Source organism: Cryptomeria japonica, chromosome 7, assembly GCF_030272615.1.
Source record: "Cryptomeria japonica chromosome 7, Sugi_1.0, whole genome shotgun sequence".
Lineage (NCBI taxonomy): Eukaryota > Viridiplantae > Streptophyta > Pinopsida > Cupressales > Cupressaceae > Cryptomeria > Cryptomeria japonica.
This window is the reverse complement of record NC_081411.1, coordinates 138,685,332-138,706,725: the sequence shown is the minus strand read 5'-3', so window position 1 is coordinate 138,706,725 and position 21,394 is coordinate 138,685,332. Positions and strand designations below refer to the sequence as shown.

Below are 21,394 nucleotides of genomic sequence, written 5' to 3'. Positions count from 1 at the left end.
TGTTGCGACTTGGCATGTGTGGCAAGTCCTGATATGATTAAATGTGTCTTTGAAAAGTGTAGGCCAATAATATCCTGCCCTTAGGATCTGATGAGCTATTGCGAGGTTGGCTCCATGTCCGATTCTAAACTTGGAATGAAAATGTTCAATTATCTGTTTAGCCTCATCTTTGCCAACACACCTCAGATATACTCCTTCATGATTTCTGCGATATAGAACAGATCCTTGAAGCATGTAATGTTGACACTTCATCCGTAGTGCTCTTTTCTGCGTGGGCGTCATGTGAGCAGGACATCTGTGATTAAGCAGGTATGTCACAATATCTTTGTACCATTCATCAGGGGTGACATCCTCTAATTCATAAATTTGTTGGACTAATCCTAGTCCATCAATCGCCAATGTCTGCGCCAAATCTTGTCCTCGAACAAGTTTCATGGGCTGGATTTCAATATCAAATTCTTGGATAATGGCGACCCACTTGCCTCTTCTTTCTCCTAATTCATTTTGCATGAGAAGAGTCTTGACTGCCGCATCTGGCACTATTGCATAAATTTTGGCCCTCAAAAGGTAATGTCTGAATTTCTTAACGGCCTTTACCAGTGCGTATGCTTGTTTTTCAATGTTGGGATATCGGAGTTCTACATCTTTCAGTGGGGTGCTCATAAATGCAATTGGATTTTCGTCCCTTTCTTCACTTCTCTGGGTAAGAATGGCGGCACAAGTGTAGTCAGAAGCGAAGGAATATAGATAGAAGGGCTTGAGGTAATCAGGACTGATTAGTACTGGTGCTCCTATGATTGCCGTCTTTATCTCCTCAAATTCTCTTTTTGCTTGTGGTGACCATTCAATCTTTGCATCCTTCTTCAGCATCTCATTCAAAGGTCTGACTATCTCAGCAAATCCAGTGATGAATTTTCTGACAAAGTTGATCTTGCCAAAAAATGATTTGAGTTCCTTCTTGCTAGCCGGCAAATTGATAGTGGATATGGCTTTTACTCTTTCAGGATCGATGGAGATTCCTCTTTCTGAAATGACATGTCCTAAAAGTTTTCCTTCTGTTACTCCAAATATACATTTCTTAGGATTGAGAGAGACACCGTATCTTCTACACCTTTGGAAGACTCTTCTTAAGTCGCCCACATGATCTTCTCTTTGCCTAGAGAAAATTGTGATGTCATCCATATATATAACAATACATTTTTCAATTAAGTCCCTGAAAGCGATATCCATGGCTCTTTGAAATGTGGCCCCGGCATTGATGAGTCCAAAAGGCATTCTCTTGTATGCAAATGTTCCCCACTTGGTGGTAAATGCAGTCTTTAGTCGATCTTCGGGCTCGACTAGAACTTGGTTATATCCTGAATATCCATCTAGAAAGGACATCATCTGAGACCCGTTGACAATCTGCAACACTTCATCTAGTGATGGTAGCGGATAATTGTCCTTTTCTGATGCTCGGTTGAGATTTCTGAAATCAACACACAATCTAATCTCTCCATTTTTCTTTCTGACAGGAACCAGGTTGGCGACCCACGTCGAATGTCTTACTGGGAAGATGATCTTGGCTGAGAGCAGCTTCTTCATTTCTTGGTATATCAAGGGTTCCAAAAAAGGATTAACCGGTCTTTGTCTTTGCCTAAATGGCTTTCTTCCTGGCTTCAAAGGGATTGTGTGAGTAATAATTGCAGTGTCGTAAGTCTTGAGATCTTCATAACTCCACGCAATGACATCTGGGAAATCCCTCATGTTTTTTAGGATTCCATTTCTTTCAGTTGTTGTGCAAGACTTACTAATAAACACATTCTTAGCTTGTATATCATCACCTAAATTGATTGTGTCGCACATGTTTCCTTCCATGTTGTGGTTCTTCTTCTCTTTCAATTTGTCAGGATCAAAAATTCTCTCCAATTCTACCATTCCTTTTGGAATAGTCTTTGTCTTTAAATTCAGGACACCTTCGGCATCAAATTCTGCTTCTCCCACTTCTTCTTCATCAATGACCTGGGTTAAGAAGATATCTGTATTGGTTAAGAAATCCAGGATGTGCTTGTCGTCTTCAAAAACTTGAAAATTGGTGATGTTATCTGGGACCGAAGGTACTGATGTTAATTCAACTGTGAACTTCTTCAATCCTTCCATTCCCAATGGTATCAACGAGCTAGCGGCTTGTGCAAGGGAATTAGCCACTTGATTTTGATGCCTATATATAGAATTGATGTTGAAAGCTTCAAAACTCTCAATGAGATCCCAGACTCGATTTCTGTATCTAGTCAATCTTTTGTCATGGCAAACATACTGCTTCCTGATTTGCCTTATAGCTATCTCTGAGTCTCCATATACTTGCAGTATTTTCGCCCCTTTTTTGATGGCTAACAATAATCCATGAATCAAGGATTCATATTCAGCTACATTGTTGGTGCAAGGAAATTGTAATCTGTGAGCGGCAAGGTAGGTCTCTCCTGTTGGGCTAATTAATTCATAGCCAGCTCCAGATCCTTGTTTAGACTTAGATCCATCGAACCTCAATGTCCATATTGCATTTTCTTGATTTTCTGTCTCTTGGTCTTCCTGACTTTCAGTTGATGTATCGGATAGGGTTTCATCTTCCATAGAACTTTCATTCTCTGAATCTCGAATCTCTTCCATGGTTAGTGTCTGCGGGGCTCTTTTGTATACTTGTTCTAATGCAGTCTGACATAAAGCACAAGATAGTTCTGAATGGATGGCATTGTGAATCCTACACCAATTTGGAAGAAGCAAATCTTGAATGGATGCTAAGTTACCAAGTTGCACACTTTGCTATATGTTTCTATGTACGAATCTCCTGAAATTTTCAAACATTCCATCGTCTTCTTGGTCGGATCCTTGATCACTTTCGATGACAATTTCGGTAGATTCCATTATTTCTTGCTGGCCATCTTTATCTTGTATGTTTTGTATCATCAGAATTTCCTCCACTTTAGGCTTGTATGTCCCTAGGTCTGACTCTAAGAACAGGACCTCATTGTCTTCCCCGTACTCGGTTATCATAAGTCTCAATCTTGGGGTGCTATCGATCTTGATTTGATTTGGGACTCCTCTCCATGGTAGCCACATGTGTGCGAAATCAGTCGACACATATCCATTCAATTTTCGGGACCAATCTCTACTCAGAAGCATCCCATATGAATCAGGAATATCCACAACTGATATATCTATGAAATTTTGAACTCTTGGGTCTGCGGCCAATTGCATGTGAATATTGTTCAACTCACCCATGACTGGAACTTTTGTCTTGTCTAGCTGGGTGACCTTTCTTTTGGTAGGAGCGGGAGTTATTCCTAGTCTTTGACAGACAGCCAGGGGCATCACATTACTGGAAGCTCCTGAATCATAAAGGCAATTGTGTAATAATTTTCCAAAAATTCTAACTGATAACAGGAACGGGGCCGGTTCATCTTTTCCTTGAGAAAGGGCTGAAGAATCCCCACTGTGTTCTTGATGTTTCACTTCATTAACCTTTGAATGATTGTCTTTTGCTAGACTCTCTTCTTTTGAGTGATCTGCTTTGTTTGAAGATTTCCCTTTCTTGACCACATCTTTCTTAATTGCAACTTCCTTTTCTAGAAGAATCTGGCTAGTGGCAAGGCCTTCTTTGATAGTAGGCTGAGTTTTCTTAGTCTCGCCCCTTTTGAGTAATACCTTTCCTTCCAACATATCTTCCTTTTTGGCTGGGAAGGTTATGGTCTGGACCATGCATTCATTTTGTTCGGATTGTCCTTGGTCATTGGCTTCCTCTTGGGTCACATTGATAGTAGCTTGAGCTCTGTTGGTCGAGTCCTGAACATTTGACCTTACTGTGCTAGACTCACTCAAGCTATTGATCACTGCATCTTTGATTTCTGAAACTTTGAGCAACTCGTAAAGTGTTAGACTAACTTTTACTTTCTTGAGTTCCTCTAACACCAACGTGGCCAGTCTTTTCATTTCATTGCCCACGGGGGGTGTAATATTCCTCTGTCTGTATTCTTGCATGTTTTGTGGATATTCTGGATTGTTGCTGGCTTGGGGATCGGGAGGAGTAGAGAAATTGTTCGGAGGAATTGATGTAGTTAGGGGCTCTTGATTCCTCTGATTTCTGTGATAAACCCTTTGGTTCACACCTCCCGAAGATTGGTGAAAAACCTCCTTTATCCCTTCAAATAGGACATTGTTGTTCAATGGTGGAAAATAATACTCTGAGTCTTCAATGGGTCCATTTGCAGATGCAGGTGGGAACTAGGACCCTGGGGGTACCATCGGTCCATTAGCCGATTCTGGTGGGAATCTCCCATTTTGTGCTTGATTATCATCTTCTTGTGAATATCTGAAGCTTTCCACAATCATGGCTTGATCATACCGTGTAGTTGGGACCATTTCATATCCAGTTGTTGGTGGATTTTCAGGTGGATCATTACTACGCATCTCTTGTTGGAATATGTCGGCTGCGATTTTGAATTCAGGACACTGCAACTCAGAATGTTGGTTCGTATTGTGGAGTCTACACCAACTGGACAAGGCCGCCTCTGCTAGAAACACTTTACTGGTAGAATGATTTTCTTGATTCTGAGAATTTGGTGGATTGTCTAGTGGTGTCACCACATTTCCATTATTGGGAGCCGTATTCCATGGTCTCCTCTGAAAGCCTTGGTTATTATTTCCTTGATAGTTGTTTCTGAAACCTTGATTGTTATTTCCTTGGAAATTTTGATTATTCGTATGTTGGCCATGATTGATCCTTTGCATACTTTGGAGTTGATTATTCTAGTTCCTTAGGTGAGTTACTTCGGTTGACAGCTTTTTCACTTGTTCAATCAACTCTTTCATTTCATCCTTTTCTTCCTGTGTTCTTGACGAGCTTGTGGCATTTTGCAGGTACACAGGTTGTGCTGGTGGAGCTTGGGAAATCGGAACTCCAGGGTGAAGGACCAACTGGTTTGTCGGTTGTACGTTCGAGTATGTTGCTTGTGGAATCGGATTCATAACTGGAGTCTGGTTAGCCAATGCAATTCCAACTGCCTGCATCTGGTTTGGTGCCGCGACAGGTCCCATGTGTAGTAGTGGTCCAGTGATATTCTGTCCCATGTGCTTGCTAACTTCAATAGCCTTTGCATATGCTACGTTTAGATCATTTGGAGTTGGATGCATCCTTACAAACATAGCAGTGAGATGGTCCAAAGCTCCATAGTAAATTTCCCTTGGGTCCGCAATGAGATAAGGATGCCATAACATCGTATATGCGTGGTGAAACCTATTGTTGAAGGAAGTGATGGGCTCATGTTCTCTCCTTCGGACCTCAACAAATTGTCTATACAACTCAGCTGGTGTGGTTGGTATACCAAACTTTGCAATGAATGCATCTTTCATCGCGTCCCAAGTCCTAATTGACCCTGTAGGCAAGTGAACGAACCAAAAGTATGCCTCTTCTCCCAATGAGTAGGGAAAAAGCCTACATGCTACATCTCCATATTCAATTCGTCTGTTACGAAGAAGGTCTTCGAACATCTTGATATGATCCTCCGCTGTGCGATTGAAATCACTAACATTGAACTTGGAACAAAAATGCTCTGGATTTTTTGGCATATCATGATAGACTGCAAATTCTAATGGTGATGGGTTGTTGATTAGCCAAGTTGCGTCGTTAAGCACATGAGGAGGAGGAGGAGGAGGCGGAGCCTGGTGAGCCATCGTACTCTTCGAGGCTTGAGAATTTGAAGTAGGACTTGATGAACTGGCTTGGCCCTTTGTCCGAGAGATTGCCTGGATACTTGATTGGATTGCCGCCTGTACTTGTTCTTGAAGAACTTGTGATGACTCCGGAGATTCCTCTAGTCTTAGCTCAAATTCCTTGGGAGTGTCCTCTCTTTTGACTCGCTTCGCTTTTGAAGTAAACTGAAGTTCACTAAGGTTCTTGATGCCTGGTGTTGACCTCAATAATCTTTGATGTTTCTCTGGCGAGAAAGAACCAATGCGATCTAGCGTGAAGTCTTGCGAAGATTATTGTGGGCTCCTTTGATTACGAAGCTCTCTAGCTGCGACCCTTCGGTGTTCTTCTGCTCTATCTTCTTCTTGTTCCAAGATGATTCTCACTCTGTTATACTCAACCGGACTTCTCCTTACGTTCCACGCTAGATGATTCAATCCTGAAACAATATCTTCTTGAGTGTTGCCTATCTGTAAATTTGGTTGTACTACTTGATTCAATCCTTCATGTGGCAACACCATCGTGATTCATGATTATGCTTGGAATGTATTCTTCTCCAAAATTTTCGGACTTCGGATACTAGGCCCTCCTTCTAGCGCCAATTCTGTTGACGTGTATTTTGTACACAATCATACACAGAATAAAATACCCAAAGGCATCTTATCCTCTCTTGAATAAAGTCGCTAACTGCTGAAGATATCGCAAGAAGGATCAGTTAGGATGACTCCAATGTTCTTTTTAGTAGGGTCTCTACGTGTGGATAAGCACCAGTGGTCGTTGTGATTGCTGTGTCATCAAGGGGCCTTACGTCGCCGAAGATTTTTCCTAAACTAAACAAACTTTTGAAAAAATGCCAAAAGTGTAGGGTTTGCAAGAGGTCTAATCTAATCTAACCCTAAGAATGACTTAATGTGGACAAGGCTTAGTGAGATTCTACCAACTTCAATATTGCCATAAATTAACAACTCAATTGAAATTGATGCGATCTTCTAAGGTAATAAATGATTTTTCAATACATCAAAGATCAAGGACACTATCACGAAGGTACATATCCAAGATACAACAATGATTGAAGGTTTAAGCGATTCAAATATCTCCAGTCGACCACGCAAGGCGTTCCTACAATCAGCAAGAAGCTAGTGGTTTGGAAAGCGAATCCTACCAAAGATCAAGTCCAACACTTTGAGGTACTGTGTACCATTCTTGGAAGGAGGATCGAAGTTGAGACAGATGTAGATTTGCAGGAATTGGAGGATAAAGTCAAAGTCATCTTTTGCAAGGATGCTAATGTTATCACAGATGAGCAACGGGACCGGATGTTTGCTACCATGCTCTTGATTGAGAAGACTAAGGAACTTGAACCTGATTGGGACGCTGCTCTTCTCCAGGCATTTGATCAGGTCATCCACTTGGAAGAGAGAATGAAGAATCTTCCCGAGATTCCAATTGCTGAGATCGAAGGAATCGTGTCTAGATTCATTGCATATGCTAAAAAGGAGCATTGGAAAGGGAATAAGATTCTAGATGAGAGATTGTTATAGATGACATGGCACCTTAATTGTCATTGGTTTATGTCTCCTAGATTTTCATGCCAAATTTAATAATTGGCTATGCATTTAATGTTGTGCAATAAAAGGGGAACTTTTGTAATAAAACCCTAATTAGGGTTTAGGTGTCATAATCTTGGCCATTGATCTTCTTTTGATCTGGACCGTTCATTGTAATTGAGGATGCTATATATACCCTCATTTCTTTTCATTTTGTAATAATTAGAAGCTAGAACTAGAAAAAAATTAGAGATTAAGGAGAAATAAGAGAGTTTAGAAGCAATTTACTTTTGTAGCAAGATTGAGCTTTGAGAAAGGAATTCAAACAATTGTTGTACATGATGGCTTTGAGATCAATGAAATATTGAAGTTATGGTGTTTTGTTGCAATTCTCTTGGTTATCTTCATGGTTGTTCTTGAATCACTCTCAATCAAAGTAGTGTGTTAATTCGAAGGACAAAGTGCTGGACTTGATCTTTGGTAGGATTCGTTTTCCAAACCACTAGCTTCTTGCTGATTGTAGGAACGCCTTGCGTGGTCGACTAGAGATATTTGAATCGCTTAAACCTTCAATCATTGTTGTATCTTGGATATGTACCTTCGTGATAGTGTCCTTGATCTTTGATGTATTGAAAAATCATTTATTACCTTAGAAGATCGCATCAATTTCAATTGAGTTGTTAATTTATGGCAATATTGAAGTTGGTAGAATCTCACCAAGCCTTGTCCACATTAAGTCATTCTTAGGGTTAGATTAGATTAGACCTCTCGCAAACCCTACTCTTTTGGCATTTTTTTGAAAGTTTGTTTAGTTTAGGAAAAATCTTCGGCGACGTAAGGCCCCTTGATGACACAGCAATCACAACGACCACTAGTGCTTATCCACACGTAGAGACCCTACTAAAAAGAACATTGGAGTCATCCTAACTGATCCTTCTTGCGATATCTTCAGCAGTTAGCGACTTTATTCAAGAGAGGATAAGATGCCTTTGGGTATTTTATTCTGTGTATGATTGTGTACAAAATACACATCAACAGTAACTCATCACAAAGTATTACCGGTTCATACAAAATACCGGTTGCCGGTTTGACAAAAATGAAGACTGGTAAGAATGCGTTGTGTCGCTTTGCTCCCTCGTACCGCTTGAGATCTACGAATTGCTTGGGGTCGACATGTCGTTTCAGACCAGAAAACACATTCTGCAAAATCAACACTAGTTTAAAGACTAGTATACAACATACCGGTTGGAACAAATACTAGTTGAGCACAAGCTCATGCATATAAAGGGGATCTCAATACAAGTGTGTGTCCATCAATGACAATCACAACATAAACAACAAAAATGCCAACAGTTCTTCAATAGTAGACCAATTCAGTTCATCCATGTTTCCCTCTTCTAACATAGCATAGTAGGACTATAAGGTTACTATTGGATATTCTTCCACAATATTTCCATCTATATGTTAAGCTACAATCTTCACATCAATCCCATATTTGTTCCTCAAAAAACACGAGTCTAATCTAGAGAAAAATAACCACTAATCAATGGCAATGAAATCAATTGATAAATAGAGTCCAAAAATGAAAGGAATATCTATGGATAGCAATTTATTGTGGAACAATAACACTAGGGCAAGACTAAACAATGAGAGGAAAGTCTTTTACGACATGAATTGTCTTAACAAAGGACTCCATGATAGAGTGACTCTTTTCTCTTTTGTAAGAAAAATCCTAATGCATCAACTATGTTTTAAGCATAAGCCTGATGTTGATGCCAAAATCTATCATACAATTATGGAGTAAAGTTTTTCCAACTATCAATGAAACATAAAAGGAGAGGGTGTAACTTTTGAGCTACACACTTAAAATACACCTTATTGCTTCTCTTGCAAAGTTTTCTTAGGATTGTCCCCTTTCTCTTTTGGCTTGATTCTTCCATTGTGATGCTTCAAATCTACTACATTGATGCATATAGGTAACTATGATCTCTCAAGTATATATGTGGTCCATTGATTCTTTACCTACTCCATTGAAGGATAAGAGACTCTTGGTTGTTTAGCACTAATAGGTATGCCCTTATGTCATTTGGCCTCTATTGAAAGACTTTGGGCATTAGTTATTGCTTGACTGGACTTGGATTTTCTTCAAATAATCTCTTTGACCTTATCATGTAGTCAAACTAAACTTGGGTCATCACAAAACCATGAGCCATTGTCATTAGCACAAATATATCTCACTTTTCTCCCAAGATTAGAAAGCTTCATTCAAAGCCATAGGTGCCTAATCTAATGGAACCTTGTATGCTTGTAACCTTGAAGCATTTGACACCATAAGTGCCTATTGTTGATTTCCTCTAGAGCATCTCCTGAAACCATGTGGTAGGGAGCGAGGATAACACCGCCATTTTTGCTCCTTAGATAGTTTTGGACTGGAACGAAGGCTTTTGTTGGGGTTTGAAATAGTTGGAAATTGTTGTAATAGCCTAGGAGTGATCTATTAATTTTGGAGGTTATAGGGAGAGTTAGAAATCTAATAAGGTAGTAAACGAGTTGGAAACCCTAATCAATTTGACAAGTTGAGTAAATTTGGGATTGTTTCCTATTTATATTTACTAGCATATTTTTAATCTCATTAACTCATTTATAGGTCAAGATACACATTGAGAATGCTTTGGTGTGAGTGATTACTAAGATGCATTGTGAAGAAGTTTGAATGAGGCTATAGATCTTTGAAAATAGGTTAACTAAATTTGTCTAGGAACTAACATTCCACCATGGATTAAGCTAGTTTTTTTTCTTGGAACAATTATTTCAAACCTTACATTTAGTATAGTTCCACATATAGACTGAATCATCATATAGATATCAAGATTACAAGATCTTAAATAATTTAAGAAAGTCACCATACCTAGAAGAGAGCAAACCTCTATTGGTTTTCTTTCGCATGTTTTCTTGAATGTAATATTAAAATTTGAAATTGAATTTTTTATGGTAGGTAATGGCTCCTAAGAGATAGATTATCTCCATTCTCATTGAACTAATTGCGAAGACTCTTCCCAACTAATTTTAATATTGGTTGACCCTTAAGACTAACTTTGGCACCAATCTATTGCTCCACAAAAGATAAAATAAAAATGAAGAATAGAGATGAGCCATAACAATATATATTGAATATTTTAAGTTGCACAATTACATGACAATAAAAGACTATGTGTTCTAGAAAAGGCGCATTAGAGCTAATCTATGAAATTCAAATGAACGGAACTTTTTTGAAAAAATCTTCACAATAATTAATAATTTTCTAGAAAACAACTTCACCTACATATTATGAGCAACATGGGCGTTTATAACAATGGAATGGGATCTTTCAACCTTCATATGAATTCAAAAAAGCAACATGGTCATTTATAACAATGAAATGAGATCTTTTCCCCTTGAAATTATTGAGAGTGCAAATAATTTCCTCCATATGAATTCAAGAATACTCATAAATGTGACCATATGAGAGTGTTTTGCATCAAAGTTTCATATCATACACCACGATCCATCATAGGATGAAGGATGTGATCTGACAAGCGATAGTGTTTTGCATCAAAGTTTCATATCATACACCACGATCCATCATAGGATGAAGGATGTGATCTGACAAGCGATAGTGTTTGCCTAATATGAACCCTCTGATTAAGGTGTATGTGCCTATTCCATGGTTTCCTACTAGAAGAACCTTGCATGCTGAAATTTTCTCTTCATTCACATAAAAGTTCGGCTTTGGAGGTTGTTTGATCTCAATAACAAGCTAGATCTACGATTGGATCTTGTTCTTCTGATGCCACCCACCCTGCTACAAATGCCTAAAACCTAGCCAAACCAGATCCAACAGGTGCAGGAGGGAGGTCGTGTTGCTAAAAGCAGCCCTCTCAACCTCTACGAAGGTCTGAAACTCTTGTTGCATGAGAAATCTTTTGCTGCAGGAAAAATAACTATACTACAGGTGCCATAGTCAGTTGCTACAGGAACATAAATACATGTTGCAGGAACCTAAGTCCCATGCTACAGGGGTTTGACAACACGCCAATTCACAGAATACCCAAATATTCAGACAGAAAATAACCAATTTCTAAAGCAGCAAAACTCATAAAAATTTACCATTAACAGGAGATCACACATTCCAAAAAAGAAAACAATTTTAGAGGTAATAGTTCATTTATCTCAGAATAACAATTATTTGCATACAGCTACTTCCCTCCAAAATACTATGTCAAATTTAAGATTCCTCTGTTCTATCACATGCACTTTTGTTCCTTTTCTTTCTTTCTTCTTCTCTATTTCTAGTCTTTTCTTCATCCTGGTTGTTGCCCTCTTCTTCTCTGTTCTTCTCCCTTCTCTTCCCTTCTCTCCTTTTTTCTGTCTTTTCCTTTTTTCATCAAACATCTTTTTGTTTCAGTAAAATGCTACTAAAAAAAGGTGCAACACTCAAAATCTGTCATACATGTTCAACCACTATTTTCTGGGTTCAAAATCCCTGCTTGGATTTCTTCTCCATTTTTCCATATTAGTCATTAATGTTCCAATGGATAAGTATTTTTGCCCCCAAAAAGTCAAAGAAAATGAATGTACAGACAACTGCAGGTAGAATAAAAAAGAGATGGTGCTAAAATAAAAAGAATGTGATACCCCAGCATCATCTTCACTTTTGAAGCCATGTCCAACTTTGTGTGATCTATAAGCCCCTTGATATTTGATTCAATCAATGGTGTGTCTCAATGGTACTCGTTTCCCAACAGTTATTTGATTTGAAACGTGTGCACGTTGTCGATCAAATGCTGGCATATTGTAATCTTGCAGTTATTTGAAAGGAAAGTAATCTAGACATGCACTTCATTGATTTAGACCTTGATCAATGGCCACTGTTGCTCATGATTTTAAGGAAAGTCGTCAGTGAATAAGATAGTGTGCTTTCTTGGATCAAAGTTGAACAGCTACGACAGTTCAATATATATTACACCCAACCTTAATTATTTGCTTTGTAAATTCTTATTCGAAAGGAGGTATAAACCAATAAGGCAAAAAACTATAACATAGTGATTTTCACTAAAGTTCTTTTGATCCTTGCTGAAATGAAGTAACTGTTGGAATGGATCTCTGATCGACATTTGCAATAATTTGAGAGGTTAAAAATGATGTGGGTTTTATAGTATTTATATTCAGTTAGGGTTTTGCAAATTTTTTGGCTTTCAGCAAATTGTAGTGCTATTTCTTTATTAAATCCTTTCATAGACTGATTTGCAACATTTTTTAATTTAATACTTTGGATTATTCTGTGGTTTAAATCCATTTATTAGCAAAATTGCACAGTAAAACATTGAGACATGAGATTAAATAACAAATTTCATAGCTCCGTTATCCACTGTTTCTAACATTCTCCATATAAATTTCGGTGGTTGCAGATCCACTTTATGCTGCTTTTCACAATATAGGATGTAGTGGACCAGTTCATGATGATAAATAAGTTTCCTAAGTACTTGATGAACTTATAACCGATTTTTTTCAAGTAGTTATCAAGCCTCTATGCACGTTTTCTTGTGACCCTTATGCAGGAAATTTTTTGAGCTACTTGTGCTACCTGGTGCATTGGCAAAACTCAGCTGGCCTGCTATACTCTGCAAGAGTGACAGATATAGGTGATTGAGCTATCTACCTTTGATTTAACAACCTGTCAAGATAAGATGTCAGAAAGAATTTCAAAAGAAAAAAATTTGACCACTACCACACAACTAAACACAGAAATATGTATTTTTGAACATTGACACAAAACTAAACACAAGAATATGTCAAAAAGATATAGTTGAACACCAGTACACAGCAAAACATGTGAATAGAAAGAAATCTGGAAATCCCATATTCTAATCAACAGTGTATCTTTATAGAATCTAAAATCCAGAATGAACTTGTAAATTTTACATGAAAGACTCTGTTGTATGTCTTACACAACCTGCAAGAAAATGAAGAGCCAAAGAAAGTCACAATTTTTTGGCAAATATATATAATAGGTTTTCTCCTTGAGATTGTAAACCAACACATAGATTCCATAAAAATGTTGCATATGATGTATAATAAGCTTTTTCTTGGTTTCTATTTCATGGTGATGAAACATGGAGTTTGATCAGAAACATCAATGGAAATATCTCATACAGTCCAATCCAGAAACAGCTCATGCTAATTTCATGGACTGGAAATTTTATGTCGCAAGTATAAACTTTTTTGAAAAATAGAAGACATATGGTTGCTATAATCTGCATTGAAGTTTTAACTGCTAATAAATCTTGAAAATGTTGTTATGCTGGTTTCGAGGTTGTTTATTCTAATCTTTTGGTAAAATACTTGTGCTGTCTGTAAATTCTTTGAAGATATGTTTTCAGGATTTGGTTCTGTTGTTGTGACCAATTATGACTTCAAGAAAATAAAGTCCTTAAAGTCAAACTGCAACATAATATTTCAACAACGGAAGCTTCATAGTATCATGGATGATGCTACAAAATCCTTAAGGTACGATTGTGTTTTTCAAGTCACTCATATAATAAAAAAAAATTTGTATTCAATTGGAAATTTGAAGTCGGTTTTAGAAAGAAAAATAGATGGTTTGAATTGACTATAATGATTTTTTGTGTTCTAAATGAATTCAAGTTATTGAAGAGTGTAGATCATCTGATAAATATTGCAGGGGTTTTGTTAATAGATGTTAATTGTTAATAAGCATAGATACCCCAGACATGTGAAAATTCCCAAGGCAGAAGTAAATAATAAGGAGCTGGTTGAAAAGTTGGTTCTCATTAGTTTGGTCAGAACCATGCGTTCTTTCATGCAGGTGACAGGAATGACAAATTGCTTATCTTCTAAACTGTTTTAGGTATGAGAAGTGCAACATGTTCTTCAATGAGCCAGAATTAGGGCATTACAAGAAAGAATATGTAGACAATACTAGCAAAAAAGAAGCAGAAAGATTGTTCACTTCTATTGAAAATTCAAATCCCTTCAAATATTGTCAAGAGATGGCTATAGTGTTATCATGTAGCATGATTTTCATTTGAAATTTGCAAAAATAAACATTTTTATAGTTAATGTAACATTTATTAAGTAGGAAGAAAATAGGCACATTCTGATCACCGACCAGAAAGAGACCTACAGAATTGCAACTGCATTAAATTTATCATTGTAAAAAGCACATTATTTATCTTCAGCTATCTCAACTGCTTAACTGAGCAGCAGTCAAAAGCCACTTGGCTCGGTTGCTTTCAATCTTGGAGGCCCTGAGACTTGTGGATTTTACAGAGACATTTGTACTTTGTAGACCGGTGTTTTATCTATGACACAAATACATAGCTATTTGGCTGCAGCCTATAATGTATTATAACGAAGAGTTGTACAGAAGTGAAGCTGGCATACATTCTGCAGATAGACTTCAAAATAAAAGAGGTGCTTTTAGTAATCCATTTTGTGCTATTACAGTTTAACATTGATAGTGGGGATAGATTTTGTTTAATATTTTGGATCATCGACTGAGTTTAATGGATTTCTATGTTTAGCAGTCGAAATTCATTGTGGCTAGATGGTGTAGAAAACTAAAACTTGGCTTTTTGAAAAACATTAAAGAGAAGTTTTCTCTCAAAATTTGTGAATTTTGAATTTTTGAAGAGAAATTTTTCAGAAGCAAATTCTTCCAAGTGTTGAAATCAAGAAATTAGGTGCTTTTTTTTTAGATTTTAAGACAGAATTTCAAAGTTGAAGGTAAATTTAAGTCATTCAAAGATTCAATCCGACTAAATTTTCTTACCTTTATTTCTCTCAATTTTATCAATTTCTTGGTCAAACCTTTCATTTTCAGTCTACTTTTTCGCAGAAACTTAACCTTTTAACAGGCTCAAAGTGAAATTTTCAGAAAAGAACATTAAAAATCAAAATTAAAATCTGAAAATAGCTTAGCTTTCATGTGTTTTCAGGTGGATGACCAAGGAAGCACAAATGAAGTTCGCCAGCAAGGGAGTGCAGTTGAAGTACAAGATCAAATCCAAATGGAAGAACATCACTGACACAGACCTCGGACATGTTAATTTGGAGGAATTTAAGAAAAGAATGTATGCACAGGGTGGACACATTCCTACACCTATTGCTCGCAAGATGATGCAAAATGGAATTGTCCAGGCAGTTGGATTTCCACTAGCCAAAGAGTGTGTTGAGTTCATAGTTGAATGTACTTTGCACTATAACGCACAATCAAGAGAGATAATTGCACCAGATGGAAGATTCTTGGCTAATCTTTCAGAATTATCCATTCAAGAGACATTTAGCATACCAAGCCATAGTAAGACCACATACAAGACAAAGGATCAAACCAAGAGGGTCTATGACAGTCAGTCTGAACTCTGTGCTGCAAATGTTAACAAGTCTTGGTTAGAGAAGAAAAGACCTCAAGGGAAAGTGCCAAAGCATCTATTGCGTCCTTACTTCAAGGAAGAATATGGTTATATCATCCTGCTACTGAACAGAATAATGTGCAGCCCTGAAGGTGCACCATTCCAAACATGGAAGTATTATTTCATAGATGAAATCACCTCAAGAACCAAGTTATTTAACAGGTCCCGCATAATGAGCAACAACCTTCATGAACAGTTGATGACTTGGAGAGAAAGAAGACATTTTACATGAGTTCTTACATAGCCTATCTAATGGCTGCAACTTATAGATACTCAGGACTGATTTGCAGGCACATTTGGAGGTGGTGAGAATGAGTTTCAGTCATATGATTGTTATCCTCAACTGCAACTCAAGCAGAAAAGTCATTTCGAAAGGGTGAATGATGCGTTCCTCATGTATATGACAAAAACATTGCAAGGAGGTACTCAAAAGAGACTTTCTCCTGAATCAAAAAGTCTAATCAGCTAGTACGGATCATGGTTTATCCTATTTCCAAAGTTCACTTATTATCAGTACCCATGCCTTCAGATTTGAAAATTTTGCCTCCAAGTGCAAAAAGCAAGCTTTGTTTTTTCTGTTCTTTTTTTCCGAAATTAGGGTTTTGATCTTGAAGCCATATTATTGCTACCCATGTTCTCAGAATTTGAGGTCTCTAAAGGTAAAAAGCAATTGTAAACCCTAATTTCATGTGTGGACCAATAGGAAACCGGGCTAGGTGCCTTGAAGTTTGTGCCATCACTAGTGAGTCAGGTACATTGAATCTGGACATGTTGATGTGGACCTATCGGACTGGAGGAATAGTGACTAGGATGCCACCTTGTCTTGTGTTTGTGCTTGGTCAAGGAACTTAGTATTTCTTGATATTCAATGTGATAATGATGAGAAGCTAACTTTTATTAACTCTTCTGAAACTATCTGCTTCTTTCAACGTACCCTTGCACTAACCTTGGTTGATCCTCCTCTGTCCTTGATGTACTTGATGGTTGATGTACCTCTCCTTGACCCTCTTGTGTTTGATGAAGCCTCTTCACAGTCAAGTCACTCCTCCTCTAGTAGCTCACCTCGCCTTGAAGTGTTTATAAGATCTTTCTTCTTAACATCCTATGGTTTCTCCATGTGCTAGAATGAGGTCTTTGAGGATGGTTAGCTCCATTGCTTGCAACTCCTTGAACACTTGAAGTCCTTCAACTTGGAAGCACTTTGAGTCCTCTCTCACGCATTTGAAGTGTCCTTGATGATGATGAAACTTGATGTTCTTTTAATAAAATTCCTGACTTTCTAAAGATTTTAGCTTATTTAGAGCATGGAGTCAAGAAAATAATCCATACACTTGGTAAATTTTAGCAATTAAGTTCAAAGTGTGACAACACTAAGGCATGGAAGCCTTCCATAAAATTCATGAATACCTCCTTCTGCTTAGAAAATATGCAAGCTAAAATGCAAAGGAGTATACCGGATAAATGATGACAAAGGAAAGGTGTGAAAGGTTGTGTTTTCACACAATGAATGTCTGAAGACACCTTCCGCAGTCAACAATGGAGGTCAACAATTCTGAAGACAACCTAAAAATTAGACTTTTAAAACATGTTGCAATCTTCAAAATGTGCATAAACTTGATAAAAATCAATTCTAATGATGAAAATAATCACATTCAGGAATGTAAGTATGGCTCATAAAAATTTAATTTATGAGGACAAGTCTGAAAAATTGAATACTTCAGACTTACCAGCACCTTGCAAACTAGTTAAAAATCTCTAAAAATGATAAAAAAATGGCTAAGGAATCATCTCCAAGCAAAATCGCCAAAATGGTTAGGTGGTTGGAAATGGAAAATTTTTGAAGACAACCGCCTAACTATGGAGTTTTCAGACCTGCAACAACGATGAAATGGTCTAAAAAATGCACTGAAAACTCCATTGAACACCTCCAAATGCAAAATGCCTAAGTTGGAATTGGCTGGGCAATAAAAACTTAAGTCTGAAAATTAATGGCAGCCATCAATGGAGGTCAAAATCTGAAGCAAACCTCAGATCTGAAGCGAATCAGCAAGCTGGAAATGATGGCAGCCACCAAGCATGAATGAAAATCACCAAAATGTGGCATTAAATCACTCCCAAAGAAAAATCGAAATTTTCCCAACTATGGCGCCAAAATGGAATTCTGAAAATGTTGTCAATGGCAGCTTGGATCTGCAGTGGCAAGGATGGCAGCAATCTGGAAAATCGCCCAAGTTGAGGTTGGATACCCCAAACACAAAATTGCCTTAGCAAAAATCGAATTTTTCAAGCTATGGTGCCAATGTGAAATTCTGAAAAATGTTAGCAGCCTTGATCTGCAGCAATGAAGATCTGGACAGCAAGCAAATAATGGAGGAAAATATCGCCTACACCTCCAAACATAAAATCGTCAACTCTCACCAAAAAATTGCCAAATTTAGATAAAATCACCAAACTTGGAAAATCGAAATTCTGGAACTGGTCTTTAATGGCAGCCAAGAGGAATAGATCAGCAAGCTGGAAAAAATGGAGGAAAATAAATCCTCAATCCCACACTTCACCAAAAACACCTTGCTAAAATTCACCCAACTTGGAAAAAAATCGCTTTCATGGAGACACCTGGCAGATTTAATAATAAAATAATCTTATACTTGCTTCCACTTCTGACTTTCACCACACAAGCAATGTGGGATAAAACACTTGCTTAAATACTTGCTTCGTGAAAACCTAACTTGCTTCTAGAAGGTTCAAATATTAAATAATTATTGCAAGTTATTAAATTTTGCTTTTAAATTTTAAATAATCATTAATAATTATTTTAAAGCAATTAAATGGGGCTTATTAAAATATTGCAATTTAAGTCCAAAATAAGGCTCGAGGGGAAAATCGACTTGGGTTGGGATTGAAAAATCCCTTCAAAAGTCATTAAAATGTCAAAATTTGCCCCATTAGGGAAATTCGACCCTAGCTTGGATAAAATCCATGCATAAATTCATCAAAATTGCACACAAAAACCTCCTAAGGGAAAATCAATATGAGCTTGGACAAAAATCCACTCTACTTGCAAAAAATTACTCCCACGGGAAATTCGACAGCAATCTGGATTGAAAAATCCACACTCCAAACTCACTTCACTTATGGATAAACAGTGGGGGAAAATTATAACTTGTAAATTGTAAATAAGCCTCTGGGCAAAAATCGACTTAGGTATGGATAAACAGTGGGGGAAAATAGTAGCCAATATGGATTTCAGGGGAAACCCATGTGTAGTATGGATTTTGAGTGGGGGAATGGGTTGGGTAGTCTGGAATGTGAGGGGAAAAGCACCTCTAGCAAGGAATTTGACCCTTTAACCCTTGGAATAAGGATTTCCCTTAGGATTTTATCATTTTAACCACTCAAAATCACTTAGAAACATTAAATTTAAACTAGACTTAGGCTAATTTTCCAAAAATATGAGCGAAACGCTAGGAAATTATTGGAATAAAGTGTGAAATCAACTTAAATAATACCTTAGGAGAGAGAAAACAAATCCAAAAGGTCTGTGAATATCTTGGCACTTTAAAATCACCGATGCACGTGTTCAAAAACACGTTAACGCTCAATAGGTCTACACTTAGACAAAAACTTAGGATCATTAAAATATCAATGTTTGCAACTTGATCCTATAACTTCAAAAACATATCGATAGATAGACATGTCTCCACATGTGTGGAGACATCTCTCTCCACCATGTTGTGACCTTTTTCCACACATCGCCCCATTGCAAATGGGGACCCTCTCTTTTTCATGCTTTCTAGGGTTTTTGTTAGCATCCTATGACCTTTCGCTTCAGTTTTACCAAGCCTTGCTCAGTTTTGAACATTTCAAGTCCTAAGATTGGAAGTTAGTTTTTGCAAACCAAGTGATTCTAGAGTCAGGACACCTTCAAAGCGCTTAGAGAGGCCAAAGGACGAAGATCGCAATCGATTTGGACGAATTTGAACAACTTTCTATTTTTAGAAAGTTTGCTTTTTTGCTTTTTTTCCTATTTTTTAGGAAGTTTTGTTTTTGGCATTTCTAGCCCAATCCCCGGTATGGCTATTTTTAGAAAGTTTTCTTTCTATTTTTAGAAGTCTGCTTTTTGCTTTTTCAGAATGGGAATCTAGGGTTTGCACTACTGCCACTGACCTGCCTCGACCGATATCCAAAAATTCCAAGTTCTGACCTAAAAAGACAAATCCCTACATTTTAGGGGGTGTGATGCCTCAAATGATCCACCTAGGCATGGATTTCAAATTTCAAGTTAATCCGGTTAAATTTGATTAAGCTGTGAAATTTTGAAATTTTTCTAAGAATTCTTCTAAGTCTGGCTAACAATGGTTTTAAAGTATTGTTGCAAGTTCAAACTCCGCCATGATGCGGGAGGCCATAAAGAGAAGACCCTCCAAAAGTCCGCCATGTGTTGAAGACCCTCCAAAGTCCGCCTTGAGCCTTGTATAAATGATGCCATGTGTGTGGGAAGCCATGAAGAGAGGCACCTAAACTCCGCCAATGTGTGTGTGGGAAGCCATGAAGAGAGGCACCTAAACTCCGCCATGTGTGTGTGGGAGGTCATGTGGGAACACCTCCAAACTTTGTCATACCATGAAGGAGGACCCTCTAAACTCCACCCTAGGCCATGTGAGATAGCATCCAAACTCCGCCTTGGTGGAGGTCACCAAAAGTCCGCCAAGGGGCTAGTCTAAACTTTGCCTTCGTAATCAAGTCAGCAAAGTCCACCATGAGGGAGCCTTGAAAAGTCCGCCTAGGACATGTGGGAACACCTTCCAAAGTCCACCATATGTCGGAAAGGCTATGAAGTGGCACCTAAAACTCCGCCATGTGTGTGAGGTCATCAAGAGAACCCTCTAAACTCTGCCCTAGGGTAGAAGGTCACCAAGAGAGCCCTCCAAAGTCCGCCATGGGGAGATAGTCCAAAACTCCGCCTTGGTGGAGAAGTCACCAAAGTCCGCCCAAGGGGTGCAATCAAAGTCCGCCTTGTGAGAGGGGTGCAAGAAGTCCGCCATGTGTGTGGGGGGTGCATAGGGGTGCGATCAAAAGTCCGCCATCCTAGACATGCATTCAAACTCCGCCATGTGTGTGATGCCATAAAGGAGGTCACATGAAACTCTGCATAGAGATATCAAGAAAGTCCGCCATACATGTTGGGAAGGCTATGAAGAGCAAGCTCCAAAGTCCACTCTAAGAAGCCATGAGGAGATGCCACCAAACTCCGCCATGGGGCTAGTTCAAAACTCCACCTATGGTAGAAGTAGCACAAAAGTCCGCCCTCCATGTTGAAGGAGAAGCCCTCTAAAGTCCGCCTAGGCCATGTGGAGGCCTTCTCAAACTCAGCCATACCCAAGTACAAGGTAGAGGAGTTATCAAAGTCCGCCCAAGATAAGGAAAGTTCGCCAAAATTGAAGAAGATGAAGGTGAGCTTCCAAAATTCCGCCAAAATTCCGCCTACACATGAAAGTCAAACAAAATGCAAGTGATGTCACAAAACTCCTCAAAGATTTCGAACTCAAATACCAAAATGGAAAGTTTTTAAAAGAAGAATATTGGAAGATTGGTAAGGATTTCGAACCTAAATCCAAAATAGAAAGTTGTTGAAAGAGAATATTGGAAGATTA

At 38.1% G+C, this 21,394-nt stretch overlaps 1 long non-coding RNA gene across 1 annotated transcript in view; it reads right to left on the bottom strand.

The window, feature by feature from the left end:
• Positions 1–12,599: 12,599 nt before the first annotated feature.
• LOC131028243 (uncharacterized) overlaps positions 12,600–21,394 on the bottom strand; it is a 49,039-nt gene continuing 40,244 nt past the window's right edge. The window contains exon 3 of the long non-coding RNA XR_009102581.2: positions 12,600–12,982. This is a non-coding gene — a long non-coding RNA (uncharacterized LOC131028243). The remainder of the gene's footprint in view (positions 12,983–21,394) is intronic.